We start from the raw sequence: 20,208 nt of genomic DNA, 5'->3' as shown, positions 1-20,208 counted from the left end.
ACCAATACTACTGTTCTAAAGCTTGGGAAAAGTAAGGAACTCGTTTGTTGAGCATTCTGGTAGTCGAATTGTTGACATCAAATTGGTTGCTGTCAACCAAATGATTGGCGATTGAAAACTAACACAATCCAATTATACATATTTTCGAAAATTTGCTATGTTTAATCTATCACTTCAAACAATTTTCTTACTTTCGTAGTATATTTTTATTGCTGATCTTGGATTTCAAAATGACTCCAGACATCAATATTCAACATCTACTCATCATACCCGTTCCAAAAATACCCATATTGCATGGGTTTAGTTGAATTTTCATGAACCGAGAGCCACCATGTTGGATTTCAAAATGACTCCAGACACCCATATTCAACATCTACTCATCATACCCGTTCCAAAAATACCCATATTGCATGGGTTTAGATGAATTTTCATGAACCGAAAGCCGCCATCTTGGATTTCAAAATGACTCCAGACATCAATATTCAACATCTACTCATCATACCCGTTCCAAAAATACCCATATTGCATGGGTTTAGATGAATTTTCATGAACCGAAAGCCGCCATCTTGGATTTCAAAATGACTCCAGACATCAATATTCAACATCTACTCATCATACCCGTTCCAAAAATACCCATATTGCATGGGTTTAGTTGAATTTTCATGAACCGAGAGCCACCATGTTGGATTTCAAAATGACTCCAGACACCCATATTCAACATCTACTCATCATACCCGTTCCAAAAATACCCATATTGCATGGGTTTAGTTGAATTTTCATGAACCGAGAGCCACCATGTTGGATTTCAAAAGACTCCAGACACCCATATTCAACATCTACTCATCGTACCCGTTCCAAAAATACCCATATTGCATGGTTTCAGATGAATTTTCATGAACCGAAAGCCGCCATCTTGGATTTCAAAATCACTTCAGACACCAATATTCAACATCTACTCATCGTACCCGTTCCAAAAATACCCATATTGCATGGTTTCAGATGAATTTTCATGAACCGAAAGCCGCCATCTTGGATTTCAAAATCACTTCAGACACCAATATTCAACATCTACTCATCATACCCGTTCCAAAAATACCCATATTGCATGGGTTTAGATGAATTTTCATGAACCGAAAGCCGCCATCTTGGATTTCAAAATGACTCCAGACATCAATATTCAACATCTACTCATCATACCCGTTCCAAAAATACCCATATTGCATGGGTTTAGTTGAATTTTCATGAACCGAGAGCCACCATGTTGGATTTCAAAATGACTCCAGACACCCATATTCAACATCTACTCATCGTACCCGTTTCAAAAATACCCATATTGCATGGTTTCAGATGAATTTTCATGAACCGAAAGCCGCCATCTTGGATTTCAAAATCACTTCAGACACCAATATTCAACATCTACTCATCGTACCCGTTCCAAAAATACCCATATTGTATGGTTTCAGATGAATTTTCATGAACCGAAAGCCGCCATCTTGGATTTCAAAATCACTTCAGACACCAATATTCAACATCTACTCATCGTACCCGTTCCAAAAATACCCATATTGCATGGTTTCAGATGAATTTTCATGATCCGAGAGCCGCCATCTTGGATTTCAAAATGACTCCAGACATCGATATTTAACATCTACTCATCATACCCGTTTCAAAAATATCCATATTGCCATGGGTTTAGATGAATTTTTACGAACCGAATTTCACTATCAACAATTTCAAATTACTTCAGACATCGAGATTCGACACCACCCATTCCAAAAATAATCATACTGCATGATAAGATTTGGTTGAAATTGATTTTCAAAACTTCACTCACCTCATTGAATATCACCATGTGATAGTGAAAATCTTTGCATGGCTGATAATTGTGAGAATGATTCTCAATGATGATAATTTATAATCATGTGTGAGTTTACGAAACATCACTATGGTGATATTGGACGGGGTGTGATATTTTCCATACTCACTTCGAGTGATCACAATTATCATTGATATTGTAGATAGTGATAATCGCTGTCGAAAATCGCGCATGATTTTCTGCAGCGGTGAGATTTGATTATTTGATATTTTCGCAACACTGGCCAGGATTTGATTCTTTACTGTTCTTTTTTGAATTCAAAATATAACTGGCATATACTAGCAATGACTTCATCAAACTAACAGTGATGGGAGATTCTATTGTAATAAATGGTAATTTATCCATTGTCGTATTTTCGTTTATCTCTGCTCACAACGAGAAAAATTTGCATATTGGAACATAACAGTGAATCTATGCGTATGATTGTATTGTATTGTGTGCATGATAAGTAGCACATATGGATTGAAACTACAAAATTCTGTTTTACAATTGATATCAATATGCACTACATATTAACCAACGGATACATTAAATTCAATTAAAAAATATTTAGATTTATACTCATAGACTTAGAAAGTCAATGTGTGAGTATACTTCATTTCAATTTCGATTTTTTTCTCACTCCAATTATTACACATGCCACAGCATTACCATGAACAGCAAACAATCCTACCATACCAGCATGCAACCGCATAAAACAATGAATGGAGAGGCATGAGATGAGAAGTAATGCTTTCAAAGTCAGTTGCCAATCTTGGACCGAACCGCACGCACATTAGCTGCACTGCCAACGTACGGGAATTTGCAATCGAGTATTCATTCAATCGTGATCGGACTAGAAGTAAGTTTTGGTCTATGATAGCCAAAGTGTAGTGCAATATTGCATTTGAATAACAAAAACTTCAACAGTGTTGAGAATACTACTACGTACGATGTTATTGCGCAATGAATAGTGAACGTGATTATATACCTTATAGCTGCATTACTCAGACTTGTCATCATTCAAGCAGTAGAAGCTCTAATCAAGTTGTCGTTGTTCACTGCAAATCGCGATAAATGGATATTACATCTGCCAAAATCATTACACCCAGCCAGTACGGTACTAGAAAGAGTGTATTCACCGATCAAGAGCGTAAATGAGGTAAACTAAAATATATTTAGATATGCACCGTACGTACCATTGAAGCACAATTTGTGTAGTGAAAGGCATGTACATTTCGTACCATAAATTATGATGCGCATTATTTCGATTCGAAAAGAATCGCTTTCAAATAGGTTTCTTCGGATGGGAGTTTTATCGTAAATAATCATATGTGAGCTAATTTTTAAACAGTCATTTGACAGACATATCCGATGCAGGCAAGATAATATGTTTCTAAAAGGGTTAATGTGCTGTTAACATTTAAATATTATCTTTCTGTTTCCACATAACTTAAAATGTATGTTCAGAATAACCGTATAACAACTGGAAGTATCTTTAAAAAAAATCATAGGTAAGTTCCATCATAACAATGAGAATTTTGGCAAAAATTGGCAACAATTCATGTTCATATTTGTTTAGGACAAGACTTTTGTATGAATGTGCATTGTAGTGGTTTATAAGCACATGTTCGAATAAGTAATACTATTCGGAATAAAATACAGAATCATAGGAGCCTTAGGATCTTCACTGACCCTTAGTAGAGATTTAATTAGGTTAGAGACCCGATTATAATAAAAGTCGCGCAAATAGGACAAGAGACAAAAGCAATCAAACGAACCGTCAAAGATGGAACTGAACGAGCATAGTAAATAAACATCATGCATACTGAAAAATTCAATGAAGTATTGTTTTTTCATAAATACGTTAAATTTACAAGGTACCATTCATTAGTTTTTCTTCGCCGTTGCATACACCATACACAGTAATTTGAACCTATTATATTTCGAATAGTCACAACGATTAGTATTTATTGAAACAAATTACTAATAGTTTCCTTAAAGATCAAGAGTAAATCAAGTTTCCTTGTGCTAGAAATTTGTATATTACATACTTGATACATATATCATAGAGCTACACCCCACATCAGAAAAATGAAGATGGTACACTTTCTTGCACTTACAATGGGTAGTATGGATATCAATGAATACAATCAAAGTTAAATTTTAATTGATGAAGGCGAAGGTTGTAGGTAACAATAGTCCTAGATCTTGTTCTGAAGAAAAATGAATATTGTAGATTATTTCTTGGAAATAATATTGATAAATTTTGCAATGTTCGCCTTGCCAATAATATTAAATTGCGCATTCTAGCATGTTGATGTAGGGCCCCTGCTTTGAATATATGATATACGAAATAACATTAAAAATCATTCCCGTTCCACACTATTCATTTTACTCTATCACAAGCGGTGTCAGTATAAACAGGTTCATGTATGATCTTAAACCAGAAGAAAAGCGTTCAGAATAATATGACAAGAAAGGTGAAGCTACCAGCTGATAACTTTGGTGGTATGCTACATTTTTTCCATTACAGCAAGGGACACTTACACTCACGTGATGCAGCCGGTACTACTCCTGCTGATTCTGCCGAATTTATATGTTTAGTGCAACCAGTTTATCAAAGAGGCGTTTACAATTTAATTTCAAACATTATAATATATACTCAAACAAATGTAAAGCATTGTTTCATATTGAAATATCTATTTTGATCAATATTTCGTCGATGTTTGATGGAAAATTGCATGCAGTTTTCCGAAAGAAAAACGGTTTTTCAACAACATGCCGTATTCATTACCTTCTTCGAGCAAATTCAAGCTTCTTCGAGCAAATATCGCTGGAATTTTTATAAAAGGTATATCAATCTTTATTTTGAAGCAAAATTTGCGAGAGAAAATCCACACGCTTAGAAAAAGTTACTCAAAGTTTGAGTACTAGTTACTCATTTTCAAATGATACATGAAAACGTCAAAAATTGAGTAGTTATCATCAATGATATTGAGTAACTCCTACACACTTAAAACCATTTCTTGAGCTCGGCATAATAAAATGCCGAAACTGATCAGCAACACGTAAATTTGCTGATTGCTCAGTAATCAATACGCATGATTCTGAACTTCGTTAAATGCATTCACTGATATTTCGGTAAAATGCTTCACTTTGCCGAAATTTGGCATAATTGCTTCCTGAATTTATCAGTAAACAACAGAAATGCCGACATCAGCAGAGACGTTTGCCGAGATTTTGGAATAAGCGCTAGCTGTTGCCGAGATTCAGTACAACAGCTGTCATTTATTGCCGCGTAACATTTTTTCTTTGCATTGCGCGATTATTTTCTGATGAAATTCTCTAGTGAAAAAATGGATAAGTGTGGAACCACTTGCAAGTAAAAATATTGAATAAATGACTTGAATGTTTCGCTTTATAAAAAGTGACTTTATCAGAGCACTCGCGATTATAAGGGAAAACACCCAACTCAGAGCTCAAAGCGTCCTTGAGACAAAACTTTGGGGGATATGCGAAAAAATAACCCAATGCATGGAATAATTCAATGGATCAAAGTAAGTTTATTTGAACAATACCGCATATGCATCATTAAATATTGAAAATTTTTGTAAACCAGAAATCAATATATATATATATATATATATATATATATATATATATATATATATATATATATATATATATATATATATATATATATATATATATATATATATATATATATATATATATATATATATATATATATATTCATATTTCCAGCTCGACTCAAGGCATCCGGAACCGCCGCTGATGGTAGTGATGTCTGAGGAATTTGGCGAAGGAATTGCTCATTAGTTTGGTGGATGTAATAATTCCCATACACACTTAAAACCATTTCTTGAGCTCGGCATAATAAAATGCCGAAATTGATCAGCAACACGTAAATTTGCTGACTGCTCAGTAATCAATACGCATGTTTCTGAACTTCGTTAAATGCATTCACTGATATTTCGGTAAAATGCTTCACTTTGCCGAAATTTGGCATAAATGCTTGCTGAATTTATCAGTAAACAACAGATATGCCGACATCAGCAGAGACGTTTGCCGAGATTTCGGAATATGCGCTAGCTGTTGCCGAGATTCAGCACGACAGCTGTCATTTATTGCCGCGTTACATTTTCGCTTCGCATTGTGCGATTATTTTCTGATGAAATTCTCGAGTGAAAAAATGGATCACATGCAAATAAAAATATTGAATAAATATAGTGACATGTTTCGCTTTTCTAAAAAGCGACTTTATCAGAGCACTCGCGATTATAAGGGAAAAACACCCAACACGGGGCTCAAGGCGTCCTCGAGACAAAACTTTGGGGGATATGCGAAAAAATAACCCAATGCATGGAATAATTCAATAGATCAAAGTAAGTTTATTTTTTGAACAATACCGTATATGCATCATTAAATATTGAACATTTTTGTAAGCCAAAAATCAATATATATTTTTATTTTCATATTTCCAGCTCGACTCAAGGTTGTCGCATCTGGAAACGCCGCTGTTTTTTATGCTACATGTTTTCAGGTAGAGGCTTTAAGCACTACTGGCAACAAATTCATAAGCCTCCTTTTAGTGTTAATAAAATGAATTTTTGATCCTCAATGGCGTGTTTATAATGTTGAGAAATTACAAACAAAATTAATTGACTAGATTTTTAATTACTGATGATTCTGTAATTATTTTTTCATTTTTTCGTTTTATTGGATTGCCGAATATTCAGTGAACGTTTCACTGAGCAAACAGTAAATCTTATGCTGACGATTTCGGCAATATTTGACGTTTGTCAAATTTGAGGGTGCCGAGACGCTCAGTAATTTTATTTTTGCCGAGATGATTGCTGATTACTCGGCTGTGCGAATCTCGGCATTTTTTTGCCGAGACTCAGCTAAAAAATTTTAGTGTGTACTCTAAATTTGAGTTTAACGCAAGATCAGTCTAAAAGTTGTAATAACCATTTGTAGTAACAGGTTATATTTTTGCCTTTCTCATATAGAAAGGTTATGCAATAACTTGAAAAACCGACTAGTGAAAATTGGCCCGGAGGGCCAAGTGTCATATACCATTCGACTCAGTTCATCGAGCTGAGCAATGTCTGTGTGTGTGTATGTATGTGTGTGTGTGTGAATGTGTCAAATAATCTCACTAGGTTTTCTCGGAGATGGCTGAACCGATTTTGACAAACTAGGATTCAAATGAAAGGTCTCCCGGTCCCATACGGAATTCCTGAATTTCATCCCGATCCGACTTCCGGTTCCGGAATTATAGGGTAAAGTGTGTTCAATATTTTACACCGTCACTTAAACCGGCGAAACAAAAAACGTGAAAATTTTTCTGAACTGGTCTCAAAACTACTCAAATCGATAGTCATTATCAGTAGGCAACTAAACAAACCGATTCCGGCTATCCTGGTCCCCGGTATCCGGTTCCGGAAGTACCGGAAATAGTGGTCATATACACCAAAATGGATCTCACTCACTTTTCTCCGCGATGGTTTGACCGATTTCCACAAACTTAGATTCAAATGAAAGGTCTCCCGGTCCCATACGGAATTCCTGAATTTCATCCGGATCCGACTTCCGGTTCCGGAATTATAGGGTAAAGTGTGTTCAATATTGTACACCGTCACTTAAACCGGCGAAGCAAAAAACGTGAAAATTTTTCTAAACTGATCTCAAAACTACACAAATCCATAGTCATTATCAGTAGGCAACTAATCAAACCGATTCCGGCTATCCTGGTTCCCGGTATCCGGTTCCGGAAGTACCAGAAATAGTGGTCATATATACCAAAATGGATCTCACTCACTTTTCTCAGCGATGGTTTGACCGATTTCCACAAACTTAGATTCAAATGAAAGGTCTCCCGGTCCCATACGGAATTCCTGAATTGCATCCGGATCCGACTTCCGGTTCCGGAATTATAGGGTAAATTGTGTTTAATATTGTACACCGTCACTTAAACCGGCGAAGCAAAAAACGTGAAAATTTTTCTAAACTGATCTCAAAACTACACAAATCCATAGTCATTATCAGTAGGCAACTAATCAAACCGATTCCGGCTATCCTGGTTCCCGGTATCCGGTTCCGGAAGTACCAGAAATAGTGGTCATATATACAAAAATGGATCTCACTCACTTTTCTCAGCGATGGTTTGACCGATTTCCACAAACTTAGATTCAAATGAAAGGTCTCCCGGTCTCATACGGAATTCCTGAATTTCATCCGGTTCCGTCTTCCGCTTCCGGAATTATAGGGTAAAGTGTGTTCAATATTGTACACCGTCACTTAAACCGGCGATACAAAAAACGTGAAAATTTTTCTAAATTGGTCTCAAAACTACACAAATCGATAGTCATTATCAGTAGGCAACTAAACAAACCGATTCCGGCTATCCTGGTTCCCGGTATCCAGTTCCGGAAGTACCAGAAATAGTGGTCATATATACCAAAATGGATCTCACTCACTTTTCTCAGCGATGGTTTGACCGATTTCCACTAACTCAGATTCAAATGAAAGGTCTCCCGGTCCCATACGGAATTCCGGAATTGCATCCGGATCCGACTTCCGAATCCGGAGTTATAGGGTGCGTACTAGAAGAGTTTGTGTGTCATGTTAGTTGGTGGCCGTACCAAACGACTTTTATTATAACGGTTCTCGGGTTGCGGTGCCGGAAGTGCATATAATAGTGAACCCATTTCGTTCTCTTAAGGATGGCTTACGCAATCAAAGCACTGTTTTATTCTGTATGTTATGCATAAACAATATCTTGGTTTCTTTCAAAAATCGAAGAGAAAATTTTTGAATAGAATACCACAATATTATATGTACATGAGAAAGGCATCATTACACCACTAGGTGGATTAAAACAGGTTTTGTTAGTGAGATCGCGTATTTCGAGGGTGAGTCGCTCAACACAAACGGTGTTGTGTCTGCAAAAACCGGAATGATAAACTCCGTGTTGTGCTTTAGAATGGAAACGAATATGCTCAAATGTCATTTATGAGGAATAAGTGTATGATTGGTGCCTGAGCATAACAGACATGTATGTTAATTTGCGATTGACACACTACTCCAAGCGACCACCACTTGATATAGATTTGAGTTCAATTACTTAATATTTCAATACAATACACTCAGAAAAGATTCAATTTTTTGCAAATTTGGTATATGTGAAATAAAATTTCACTCAAAATTTGAGTGATAGTTACTCTATTTTTGGTACATGTACAAATAAAGTATTACTCAGTAAATAGGTAGATTTTACCCAAATATCGTTTCCAGTGGAAGAACTCAAATTTGAGTAACTTCGGAGTTACTCTGAATTAGAGTTGTTCCACTTTTTCTGTTGATGAGCGAAATCTTACTCATTTTTGAGTAACTATTTTTAAGCGTGCATATCAAAATGTGTCAGTTACTGATGGAATGGTTGGTCGTGCAAGGAAACTGAAACCAAATTATTTTTCACTAGCAGTTTACAGCAAAATGGAAAAGGTTTCGTTCAAAGTTACTAAAAAGCAAAGTCTTGGGATTACTTTTCTTTGGTGGAAGACTTCGCAGGCAATTCTTAGTGTACAGAATCATCGCATGGCTAGTACTATGGATCATACTGACACTAAGAATCCCTTCAGGTCGGGGCTCGAACATACGACATCTGGTTTGTCAGAGATGGCATTTCACCAGAGAGATACACGCTAGAGTCAGATTTTTGCCACACCGAGGATGAAAAAAACGAAGCACCGCACAAAGCGGAAAGCGCACTTCTTCTCAGTGTCGAATAGACAGCATTTGAGTGTGTGCTTGTGGTTAAAGCAGCTGGCGCGAGTGAAACACATTCTCTTCGCATGAATCGCTCACACGCGCTCTCGTCTAAATACACCCAAGTGACCACTGGCGCGTGATGTTGAGCGAACACTTCTGTGAACTTCAATAATAGAGAGTAGATCTGGCCTTGCTATGAAAAATTTGCAAGGAAAACCGAAAATTTTACGATAAATTGTTTTATTTTGCTGATTTTGCGTGTCCACGCTTCATCTACGCAAACCATACAGCAGAGTGCTCACCGGCGTGTACACCTCTGTGAAAGTATCTGCATCCACCTCAGAGAATTTATTAGCTAATGCTCTAGCACTTTGGTGCGATTCAGTGGAAGAGGTAAAAGGAAATAAACAAACGCACTCATGATGCGTGTACACTTTACACAACAGTGGTGTATAAATGTGAAAGAGAAGAGCTCTCGTTAAAGTTGTCAGTGCGAGGGGAGAAATTTTGCTTGCTCTTCGTCACACAGAGGAGATAGACATGTCTGGGGTTTGTAAGACCAGCGTCCTATGCATTGAACCGCCAACTCGGGACAAAGTTCAAAGTTACTACTTTTCTTGAATTGCCATTATGAGCAGAAACGACTGATTTGTTTCATTTTTAACTATATGAAAGTTCCGGAAAAAGACGATGGAACTTGTTTTTACGCACACATTATTGACATTACCTATACGCTTGCAAGGAGTCTTTCCCCTTAAGGTGAAATGTAGCACGCGTCGCGTGTTTGACCAATTATCCAAAAACTAGACCGATTTTCGAAAAACCAAAAAAAACTTAAGTTTTCGCAATCAAATTTATCATAACTTAGTATTTTTAGAATTTTGAAATTTTGCTTTGCCGATCCGTAATTGGTTTTTGAAATGTATAAATGGTTTCAGCACTATCTGTTTTACTTGCGCGCTGCTGTTTCGTATGGTGGTGATTTGTTAGATATTAAATAATGACACGAATTTATGCAACATTGGGTTTTATTTTGAAATAAAAATGAGTTGAATACAATAAAGTGAGTATTGTAAGAAATCGTTAATTCTCTAAGTAACTGTCGTTTATAATGCCAGTAAAGTTCAACTCTGTTGAGCTCAAAGCATTTATGTTGCTGAAGCAATAATGATTTTTGGAATAATATCATATAATAGGTACTTAAATTGTAGCAATTTATTGTAGCAAAACTAAAATTCAACCTAGACAAGCTACTGCATAAGATGAATACAAGCCAAGTTCTGGATCTATAAAGAGTTGGATGCAATTCAATTCGCTAAAGATAATAATAATGTGCACTATGTGGAGCATGAAAATATCAAGTACAACATTCCAGTATATATGGAAGATAGTGCTATAGAAGTGCGTGTGCATGATCTTCCCTCAAGCGTCATCGATCCTTATATTCGCAAAACTATGTCCCAATACGGAGAGATTCTCTCTATCGAAAAAGAAAAGTGGAAGAATTTTTTCCCCGGTATTCTAAATGGCGTACGTTTGTTGCGCATGAGTTTGAGGAGGCCTATACCTTCTTATGTGACATTCGGTCAGGATACAAGAATCCCGTGCAAATCACTTGTTACCTATGACAAACAGATGGCCACATGTCAATATTGCCAAAAAGCTGTTCACTACGGTAAGTCATGTGATAAACTGGACAAGGAGACAACTACACCAAAGGACAACGGTGCTTCCTTCACACCAACCACAAGCAACCCCAGTACACCTGTGACAGTCACCAACAACAGTGAAGCATCCCGTTCCACGAAACCATCCAACGGATCCCACAAAGTACACCAGCTGCAGTTAACAATTTACCATCCAACAAACCAGCAACTGTACAACAAGGCGCATCTACAGCAACTAGCAACGAAATCAACAACAATACCACCGATGCGGCAATGGATGACGAGACGAACCGCGAACAAATTGCCCCTCAATCCTCGCAGGAAGGAAATGGAAGCTCCTATTCCCCTAGAAAAAGGGTGACAACGAGATCTAATACAAAAAAAATTGTTATCTAAAAACTCAGCTTATATAGTAAATATATATATATATATATATATATATATATATATATATATATATATATATATATATATATATATATATATATATATATATATATATATATATATATATATATATATATATATATATATATATATATATATATATATATATATATATATATATATATATATATATATATATATATATATACTTAAGTTCTTTATTACATGAAAAGGTTTTTAAAAATGTTTTACACTTTGATTCCACTGTTGGTCTTGGGACCGAACTGTTTCACTTCTTAAATCGAACTGACTAACTTGTCCTACCTGAATGTTCGTTAGACCTGACTACCTAGCCCTAAACTATTGATTCAGCGGTTATCCTGTCCGAACATGTCGAATCGTCGATGCGGCGTGGTGGTTTCGGCTGATGCAATTACTGATGGTTCCTGGCTGATGCAACTACGGTGGCCGGATGTCTGCTGCGATGTCAGCGGTTCAATAATTGGTAACAGGGTGGTTGACATCTCTACGCGTTGGATACACTGGCGTCTTACTGCTGGCGCGTACTTTGCTAAGGTCTGTGCGTACGGGCCATATGCTATTCGGGTTCGTCCATAACTTCCCCCTTCTTAGATTGAACCGTCTCGGTTCAACCCTGATTGTGAGCTGTCTGCAACTTTGTCTATTGGAATTCGAATGATTAGTTTCAGCTTAAGTTTGTAGATTTCTCGTATGATGAATGTAACGAAGGTTATGACGAGACATGTGATTAAAACTATGGCTCCAATGTTAAATACTCTGGTCCTTTTTGTAATGGTTTCTAGATGCTCTAGCTTATGACGGTTATGTACGTGTAACAGTTCCAAATTGGTGATGGGCTCAGATATTAATTCTGATTCATTTACGTGCACTAAATGGAGTGGAAGGATAGTGGGTTTGGTTTTTCCTTTGAAAATCTTGTTGTTGAACTGCGTTCCATTGAGTTTTATGGAGCAATTTTCGAATGACACAAGGTATGTTCCTGTCAGATTTCTTGATCCAAAACCACAACTGTTCTGCATAAGTGTTGGTTCAATGGAGTTTTTTATCAGTACTCCAAGGTTTTCGATTGATTTGAACTTCGAGAGCGTTGATGGCTTTGTAAAAGTACAAGTACCAGGATTTCCTCGTAATATTGGATGGAGACATTTGTCGTTGGATATGTTGAAGAGATTGTCAGAGATGTCACAAATACTGTTTTTCTCAATGTTATTGCATGGATGTTCTACCAGATATGATTCGTTGTTGCCAACAATAGCGTTGGTAGCGTTTATTGCGATGATTTTGCCGTTTATGGGAATGGTTTCTATATGAAGTTGTACATATTCTCCTCGTCTAAGCTTGGGAATTTTGATAAGGACTATTATGTCTGAATCGTTATGAAAAGCTACAGGTTCCAGAAACTCATAAGTTTGATCGTAGCTTTCAATTGATATGCCTTGTGATTCCAACAGTTGCGTTGCAAATTCCAGTTCTGGAGGTTGTAAGAACGTTTTTGATATTATACCAAGTTTCGATAGTTGTATTGATTCGAAGATTGTCATCAGCTGGTGGTGGATCATGTCGATGTTGAAGATGATGCTGTGTACGTGTAGAATGTGTTTCCAGTCGATTGGCCTGTCTAAACTCAACCTAGCTTGTTTTATGATGCTATCAATTTCTATAGATTGTCTATAAGCTTCTTTTGTTAAATTGTTAATCCTGCTTTCAAATAACTCATTTACTCTGACCTGTTCATTGTTTTCTGTAACTAAAGCATTGTTTGAATATTTCAAAGATTCCAATTGATTTTCAATTTTGAGTAAATCTTCATTATCAAGGTTTCCCGTTATCATTTTTATAGTAGATCCAAGAAAATTGAGAGATCTTTTTGTTTTCCTTCGTTTTATAGTTAAATTTTCTAGTACAAAGTAAGCTTGGCTATGTTTTTGTTTTAAAATGTTGACTATTTCGATAATATTTGAATTTTCTTCTAGTTTGTTGATAATTGTTTTATATTGTTTTAAGATAATACTAAATGGATACAGATTGAATTTGTGAATTAGCGTGTGGGAACCTTCTTTTAAAAAAACGGGTTTGGTTTTGAAAGCAACAATGCCTGTATTGTTGTTTAGTTCGATTATTTCTATGTCAGAAGGACTGATGAAATCGCACCACAGAAGTATGATGCAACAATAAATTATAGTAACTCTCGGTGTCATCTTTCAGCTGTAAAGAAACATTAAATTGAAGACAAAAAAATGGGATTATTAATTATTGTTAGGGTAAAATATTTCGTTTTTGTTTTAGTTTAGTTTTGTGGATTTTTCTTCCGCTCTCGTCAATTATGTTAGTTTCCCTATTTTCTACTACTTTTAGTTCTTGATATCGAGGTTGGTGTTTTAGATTATTGCGTTTTCTCTCGAAGATCGTGTCATTTAAAGAGAAATTTTCAGGCTCTTCTCTGCTCTTGTTGAGTTTTTCTAAATCTCTGAGCTTCTTTTGTTCATATTTTTCAGAAAAGATTCTGTAGAATATCTCTTTTTGTCTAATTCTTTCTTCTAAATCTTCGGGTACCGTTTCCTCATTTTTAAAGCCAAAGAATAGCTCTTTAGGGGTTAATTTTGTTTGCGAGTGTATTGATTCGTTATAAATAGAGACTGCCAAATTAATTTTTCCTGTTTCTGACAAATCTTTTGTTGTTTCTCTAATACTCAAGATGTTATGCAGTTCTCTCGACGTTCTGTGAACAATTTCAACCGTTCCGTTGGAAGAGGACTGCCCAACACTTGTATAATGGTACTCAACATCATTTTCTTCAAGGAACTCTTTAATTGTTGTTGAAGTGAATGATGCTTCTTGGTCCATGACGAGAAGGGAAGGTTTTCCTACGTTTGAAAAGAAGTGAGTTATAGCTTTAAGTATGTGTATAGCGTTGCGTGTCCTTAGAGGGATCGCCATTGTTAGTCTTGAAAACTTATCGCATAATGTTAGATAATGTTTGTTATTGATGATAAAAATGTCCATATGTACAATTTGCAACGGTTTTGTAGGTGTTGCTGTTAGTTTATATTGTTGTTTATATGGCCTTCTTTCATACTTAGCTGTTTGGCATAACCTGCAAAGGTTGATAAATTTGATAATTTTTGATTTCATATTCGGGAAAAAATATTTTCGGGATATGTGGGATTTAGTTTCGGTAATGCCTCTATGGTTTGCGTTGTGTTGTCTTTGGATTATTAGGTCTTGTTCAAGTTCGTCTGTTATGTCTTCTAGCAATTGTTGCGTCCAGAATATTTTAAATGTCTTCGCTCTGGAGAAATAGTTCTTGTATATTGTTTGTAAACTACACAGTATCTTTTCGCTACAGTAAATGCCGGTAGTGCACCTATTTGTGGCGTATTCCTTCAAAATGTTGATTAATGAGGCGGGACCGAAATTGGTCTTTTTGATTATAGTTCTATGATAGTTTCTAAATAAGGTTAGAGATTCTTGGCTATCCTCGTTCGCTTCTTGCAGAATAATTTGATTTCTGAAGTCGTTTAGAGGCCTAAGTGTCGATGGGATAAAGTCGCTATCGTCGGTATCCGCAGAGTGTTGTGTCATGTCGTCACTGGAGGAGGAGTTTGCGTTTATTTCTGTTTGCTGTTCTGGTTCAGGTTCGATACGAGAAAGTGCGTCCGCATTTGTGTTTAATGTTCCTTTTTTGTACTTGATTTCGAATTCAAGTTCTTCTAAAGCAAGTTTCCAATGTAAAAGTCTTCGGTTTAAATCATTTTTCTGTCGGAGCCACACGAGTGGTTTGTGGTCCGTGCGTATTTCAAAATGGGTTCCATAAATGTACGGTCTAAAATGTTTTGTTGCCCAAACAATGGCTAACAATTCTTTTTCAGTAGCAGAATAGTTGCATTCTGCTTCATTCAAAGTTCTTGATGCGTATGCAATAGGGTGTTCTTTACCGTCATCGAATTTTTGGGACAAAACTGCTCCGAGTGCGAAGTCGCTTGCGTCAGTTTCGAGAATAAATTTCTTGTTAAAATCAGGATATTTTAAAATGGGATCGGTTGTCAGTAATCGTTTACAATCATTGAAGCAGTTAATGAATTGTTCGTTATGAATAATTTTTTCATCCTTTTTTAAACATTTCGTTAAAGGTTTAGTTAGTTTCGCGAAGTCGCGAATAAATTTCCTGTAATATCCAAGTAAACCTAAGAATCCTTTGATTTGAGTAGTGGTCTTTGGAATTGGCCAACCTAGAATTTTTTCAATTTTATTCGGATTTGGTCGAATGCCGTCTTGGGTTATTATATGGCCTAAAAACTCACATTCCTTCTGAAGGAACTCACATTTGTCTAGCTGAATTTTTAGATTAGCTTGAGCGAGTGTTTGAAGAACTTTGTTTAAATTGTCGAGATGTTGCTGAAGTGAATTACCAAAGATTATGATGTCATCTAAATAGACTAGGCAACACTTTCCGATTAAATTTCCAAGAATGTGATTCATTACACGCTGGAAAGTTGCTGGTGCGTTTTTGAGTCCGAAAGGCATACGTATGAATTCAAAATGTCCTTGGTCCGTACTGAAAGCGGTTTTCGGCCTGTCCTTGGGATGGACTTCAATCTGGTGGAATCCAGATTTTAGATCTAACGTAGTGAAGTAGGTACTACGACCAAGCCTATCGAGTATTTCCTCGATTCGTGGGATTGGAAATTTGTCATCCACGGTTTTTTCATTTAATTTGCGGTAATCTATGACAATGCGCCATTTCTTCTTGCCGCTAGCATCAAGTTTTTTTGGAACGATCCAAATTGGAGATGTCCATGGTGAGATGGAATTCTGGATAATTCCATCTTCCAACATTTCGTTTACTTGCTTCTCGACTTCAGCTTTGTGAACCTGGGGGTATCTGTATGTTTTCGTGTGCACTGGGATGTCGTCAACTGTTTTAATTCGATGTTGGATTGTGGAAGTGCAAGACAATTTTTCTGAATCTTTGTGAAGGATTTTGGAATATTTAGCAAGGGTTTTCAATAAAGCAGGTTTTTCTTCAGAGTTAAGATGACTACTTCTAATCATTTTTTCTAATTCTGCGTAGGGTGTGTGAGATGTTTGATGCAGGTGATTTAAGTTTATGTTATTCACCTCTGCTACCTGTATTGTTTTTGCCGGATGCGTCCAATGAAATGTCACGGTTTGGCCGAAATTTCTTATCGGGGCGTTTACGAAACCTTTTTCTGCATGATACAATCCTGACTGGATTACTGCATTGTCTATTTTTATATCATTAGGAAGGTAAACGTTGCCACTGTCTTGAGAAACAGGGAGTTTAATGATTCTCGTCGAATTTTCAGTCAGTGTGATCTGCGGCGGACCTAATTTCCTTATTTGCATGGCAAGTGTTTTTTGTGGGAGAACTAATTTATGATTGCTCACGTCAATAAGAGCTTCTAAATCAGAGAGTGTTTCATAACCAATGATACCGTCGAAAAATTTATGAAAATTTAAAAGGTAAAAATGAACTTTTTGTTTCATACCGAAAAGTGTCGTAATAAATTTTTTATCAGTGGAATGTTGCCCTGAAGTGTTAGAGATTCGAATGGTTTTGCATTTTTCTTGTTTTGATTTTGGGATCAGACGGGGAGAAATAAAATTTTTGTTTGAATTACTGTCTACTAGTAATTTTGCATCTTTGTCAAAGAGTTTAACTGTTACATAGGGTAATCCATTTATTGCATTCAGGTCAGCGCGTTGTGAGGAAAGACAATTTGAAAATTTACACCTGATTCTTCGGCTTCTACTTCCTCTTCGGTGTCGCTTATATCTAATTCGTTGTCTTCCTGCTCGGCATCGTGATTGTAAATTCTGTTAGAACGCAACGATGGGTCTATTTCCATTGGTGTCGTTTTTTGCCTGTCTGTTGAATTTTTGTGCCGGGTTGAAGATTGTGCTTCCGGGTATTTGTTGTATGATTTGTTAAAAGGCTTAAAATTTTTGTTGGAATTAGGTTGTTGCTCGAACGCTGCTTGGGTGTGTGTTTTAGTTTTCTCTGCATTTTGGAATCTACACAAGAATGCATAAGCATCCTCTAAATCACTTGGTTGAGCAGTTTGAGCATATCCGAAATATGGTTTACTGAGTCCGTTTATAAAAGCAGCCAAACATTCTTGTTCTAGAAATTGGTTTATTGCTTCCCAGTGTGCCAAGTATGTTTGATTTTGCTTCGCTAAAGATTTCATGTTAACCATAATTTCTTTAGTGCGTTTGTAATAAATGTGTAAAGATTCGGTCATTTTCAATGACCAGAGTTGTGTTTGGTAAGTCGCAATGTTATTGCGATCACCATAAGCACTGTGTAACATGTCTGCTACCTCCTCGAAGGTAGTAGGGTTTCCATTTACACATATCATGTCTCGGGCTTTGCCTTCGACTTTGGTTATCACCGCCTGTTCGTACACGGCAAATAGATCCGGTGCTACGTGTGGTCGGCATAAATTTAAAGCTCTTCTGGCTGTGTCTAGCCAATGAGTCAATTGTTTTTTATTCCCGTCGAATGATGGAATCATCCGAATTGGATCAGGAATTCTAAAGAAGTCAGTGCGGCGTTCCTCCATTATGGGAGCTTGCCGTTGTTGTTGTTGCAGTTGTTGCTGCTGCTGTTGTAAAGTGCTATTCTCCATTTGGAGAGCACCGATTATTTGTTCCAAGCTTTGAATTTGGTCAAAGATGGCTTGCAAATTAACGTTTTCCATTTCAGAGAACTTTAAGGCTCTTACTTTTGGAATAGGATTGAATTTGGGCATAAAGTTTTTTGTAAAAGAAAGGGAGAGATTACTCACGGTTCCTCGTTCTTGAAGGATTTAAATCCACCGCTTTAGTTGAGATCCTCCAATTGATTGACGCGAATCGCCTACGGGGTGAGGGATGGCTTGCGATGCTTCTCGATGAAACTTCTCCGCCGGTCAATCAACGTTCCGGGTTGAACACTAATTTGTTAGTTTTACTTAATCGTAACTTTCACTACACTAGTTGGAGTCTCTTCACTAAGTCGTAGAACGAGCCGTACGACTGCGCCACTTAAGTTCTTTATTACATGAAAAGGTTTTTAAAAATGTTTTACACTTTGATTCCACTGTTGGTCTTGGGACCGAACTGTTTCACTTCTTAAAACGAACTGACTAACTTGTCCTACCTGAATGTTCGTTAGACCTGACTACCTAGCCCTAAACTATTGATTCAGCGGTTATCCTGTCCGAACATGTCGAATCGTCGATGCGGCGTGGTGGTTTCGGCTGATGCAATTACTGATGGTTCCTGGCTGATGCAACTACGGTGGCCGGATGTCTGCTGCGATGTCAGCGGTTCAATAATTGGTAACAGGGTGGTTGACATCTCTACGCGTTGGATACACTGGCGTCTTACTGCTGGCGCGTACTTTGCTAAGGTCTGTGCGTACGGGCCATATGCTATTCGGGTTCGTCCATAACTATATATATATATATATATATATATATATATATATATATATATATATATATATATATATATATATATATATATATATATATATATATATATATATATATATATATATATATATATATATATATATATATATATATATATATATATATATATATATATATATATATGAGAAAAGTAAGTGAGATCCGTTTTGGAATATGTGACTTTCCGAGACTAATCATAGTGCTTGTGGCGAAGGTGGTATATCGTGATGTCAGGTCTCACTTTTCCACAAAAGTCTCTGTTTGTCTTCGAAGGGGGAAGGAGGTTTTTTGTTCAAAGCATACGTGGTCTCTTATTTTTTTTTATTGAAAAAAATTTTACTGTGAAATTCAGTCAACTCATTCATAATTTTTTTGCGGATTTTATTTCGCCGGTTTAAGTGATGGTGTACAATATTGAACACACTTTACCCTATAACTCCGGCACCGGAAGTCAAATCCAGATGAAATTCAGGAATTCCGTATGGGACTATGAGACCTTTCATTTACATCTCAGTTTGTGGAAATCGGTCAAATCATCGCTGAGAAAAGTGAGTGAGATCCATTTTGGAATATATGACCATTATTTTCGGTGCTCCCGGAACTGAAGACCGGGAACTAGGATAGCCGGAATCGGTTTGTTTAGTTGCCTATTGATAATGGCTATCAGTTTGTGTAGTTTTGAGTCCAGTTTAGAAAAAAATGCGTTTATTTTGTTTCGTCGGTTTTAGTGACGGTGTACAATATTCAACACACTTTACCCTAAAACTCCGGAACCGGAAGTCGGATCCGGACAAAAATTAAGAACTCCGTATATGACCACGAGACCTTTCATTTGAATCTAATCTATTTCCGAGAAAACCTAGTGAGATTATTTGACACATACACACACATACATACACACACATACATACACACACATACACACGCAGACATTTCTCAGCTCTTCGTGACCTTCCTTACATGTAACTTCTTTATC

The 20,208-nt window shown here is 36.6% G+C and overlaps 1 protein-coding gene across 3 annotated transcripts in view; it reads left to right on the top strand.

Moving 5' to 3' along the window:
- Nucleotides 1-20,208, top strand: part of LOC131432887 (polypeptide N-acetylgalactosaminyltransferase 2-like) — a 134,926-nt gene that overhangs the window by 54,725 nt on the left and 59,993 nt on the right. Inside the window, exon 2 of one of the 3 annotated variants that reach the window (XM_058599457.1) lies at nucleotides 2,522-2,717. The exons of 1 other annotated variant lie outside the window; for it this stretch is intronic. The gene's annotated coding sequence lies outside the window, so the exon portion shown is untranslated. Of the gene's footprint in view, nucleotides 1-2,521; nucleotides 3,018-20,208 lie in introns of all 3 variants that reach the window. One more of the 3 variants, XM_058599455.1, reaches the window with a different exon arrangement.

Source organism: Malaya genurostris, chromosome 2, assembly GCF_030247185.1.
Source record: "Malaya genurostris strain Urasoe2022 chromosome 2, Malgen_1.1, whole genome shotgun sequence".
In the NCBI taxonomy this organism is placed as follows: domain Eukaryota; kingdom Metazoa; phylum Arthropoda; class Insecta; order Diptera; family Culicidae; genus Malaya; species Malaya genurostris.
The sequence above is the reverse complement of the archived record's forward strand: the minus strand, read 5'-3'. Positions and strand labels throughout refer to the sequence as shown.